This window comes from Lolium perenne, chromosome 1 (assembly GCF_019359855.2).
Source record: "Lolium perenne isolate Kyuss_39 chromosome 1, Kyuss_2.0, whole genome shotgun sequence".
Taxonomy (NCBI): Eukaryota; Viridiplantae; Streptophyta; class Magnoliopsida; order Poales; family Poaceae; genus Lolium; species Lolium perenne.
In genome coordinates this window covers 91,077,258-91,080,105 of record NC_067244.2, presented here as the reverse complement: position 1 = coordinate 91,080,105, position 2,848 = coordinate 91,077,258, and positions in this window count along the sequence as shown.

Sequence of the window (2,848 nt, the reverse complement as noted above, 5' to 3'; positions counted from 1 at the left end):
CGGGTTTAAACACTCGCTGACGGGTGGCCCCCGCTGTCAGGCAGCCCGCGCGTCACTGGACCGTGGCTGGGCTGGCCTTGGGCCGTTTTTAAACCTTTAGGCCCGTTAGCTTTTCCCGCCGGCCTTTTAATTCAAATCTAGTTTAAATATTTCCAAATGAATTTCAATACTGCCTTCACTTTGAAAATCAATAGATTCAAATTGGCTAAACCAAATTCAATGAATTTTATGTTGTTGGAAAGCTAAGGAAATTATCTATCAAACGCCACTGGTCCCATGACCAGATTCATTGTAGAATTAATTTGATAAAAAGAATAAGGCAGGGACTTTTCCCTATTCAAATAATTATTAAAAATCAACAAAAATAGATATTAAGTTAATTCCAACTCTAATAGCTCACATTTGACTTACACTAATTGTTTATGCAATAAAATGGTGTGGTCACTTTGCATGATCATGCCCTAGTTTAATTAATGGATAATGTAGCTAGTTTAACTAGTTGATATTGTCCAAAACTATTAAAGTAAATTATGTGGAGTCTTATACTTCATTTAAACTTGTCTCACATGAATTCATGGGATGTTTGGACCCCTGGTCCAAACTCTCTTATATGAATTACTCGAGATTTAAATCATATGTAGTATTATAAAATGATATGAGGTGATCTACCCCATTTAAATCATTTTCTCAAATGATGATGATGAACATTTGACTTAGGTCAATATAAGTTCATATATGATTGTTTGAGAAGTTAAATCTTAAGATATTCAATGAGAGGAAATTAATTCTCAATAACCCTATGGAAACTATCATTTACATATTAAATACAAAGAAGTGAATTCTATTTAAATAACACAACCCATGCCCCCTAGTTAAATTATTTATGTGCATAGAGTAGTTTGTGTGTTTATATGTGATATATGGAATAGCCATTGAATTAGTAAGTAATTATACTCGTATTCAAATTTAGATGCTAGCACCGGAGAGTACGCCGAAGAAGAAGGTTGCTACCAAGAGGAGGAGGAGGAACAGTTTGAGAACTACCAAGGCAAGCGAATATTCTTGCAAAGTGCAAAGCCCCTTGGGGCAAGGCACCATAAATCTTACCTTTTCTTACATAAGCCTATCCCAAGTTTTTACTTTACTAGTTTTACTTGTTGTTTTCCAAGAGTTACTTTTATAGTTAACTTTGGTCAAAGTAAAGGTTGGTTACTAGAGTAGTGAAGTAGTCTCAATCAAGCAAAGCAAGATAGCACCCCTCATGATTTAGAGCTAGTGCTAATGAATAAAACTTGACTACTCTAGATGGGAACAATGTGACTTGAAATGAATTTGAAACCTTGGAATGATGAAGCATTCCATTGAATGATTTTTGAAGGTGAATGTGACCAAGAGAAGATGGTGATTTTTGATAAAACATGATGTTGGTTTGAATGCGATACCTTTCCAATTATTAAGTACCCCCACAATACCTGATTATGGATAGGGCTTAACTAGAAGTTTATGCATCTTAGTATGGGTTCCCTCTGAACACACGTCATAGGGGTTACGCTTGAGGCTGCCTCCGTTGTTGAGAAATGATGTGAAATTGAGGTGAATTGTACGGCCAAGCCCTGTGCAGTTCCCAGGTTGACAGTTGGTCTTCACTGGGAGGCCAAGCTCATGGGGAGAGGTGCTCATACTAGGATTTGTAAGTGAAAGGTTATGGTTGATGATCCGCGTACTGTGTTACGATGATTCGGGGTAATCCCGACGGATGAAATCAAATGTTGTGGCACAAGTGTGCAACCTCTGCAGAGTGTAAACCTATTCGAATAGCCGCGTCCACGGTTACGGACGGTTGGAAAGGCCATACAGTTTCCGATGTCATATCTTTGAAAATGATGTTGAAAAGAGATGATGAAATGACTTGTGGTGAATTGAATTGAAATCACCACTTGAATGGTGGGAATGACACTAATGTTCCCACTTGAGTTAGTTAGCACTTGAATAAGCTTTTCTCAAATATTGTGAACTAAAACTAGCTTTATGCAAATAAACTAGAGCTTAGCAAACCATACTAGAATGTCTAGCACTTACATTAGTATGAGTTTGCGAGTACTTAAAGTACTCACGGCTTTGTCCCTGGCTATTCAAATGGCCAGAGTATGAAGATGAACAAGGAGACGACCAACAGGACGCCTACGACAACTAGGAGTTTTCCGACGTCAAGCGTTGGCCTGTGGACTCGAGAGTCCTTGTATCTTACGCTTCCGCTATGAACTATGAACTTGTGTTTGTTCGTTGATCAATAGATCAACTATTCGTGTAATATGGATCATGTGATTCCAAATTTGTAAGACTTATGGTTTGTAATGAATGATGACTGTGATACTTAACTATTATGCCTCACAACAACAATATTCCTGGGATTGCGATGTATGACATAATAGGCATCCGGACTTAAAATTCCGGGTGTTGACAAGTTGGTATCAGAGCCATTGTTTGACCTTAGAAGACCTTAGTTAGAATGGGCGTTCTGAAAAACTTAACTTTGAAATCAAATGAAAGAAAATATTTGTAAAAATTTACTACACTCTTGTCTTTGAGACTTTGCCAAAATTTGATGAATCATGTTCTATCTTATTTAAATCAACTTAAAATTTTGCCACACTTTGCACTCTCTAACTTACTCATCCAATTCTCTTTTAGATGGAGCCGAATGAACCCATCAACACCAAGTTTTACCAGCTTGGGAACGGAGGGAGCTTGATCTTCGAGCACGACCTCAACGCCGTCTCTGACTTCCTTGGGCGCCCACACCCCGAGTTCCACGGGGTTCAGCTGGACGACACGCCCGGAGGAGAGT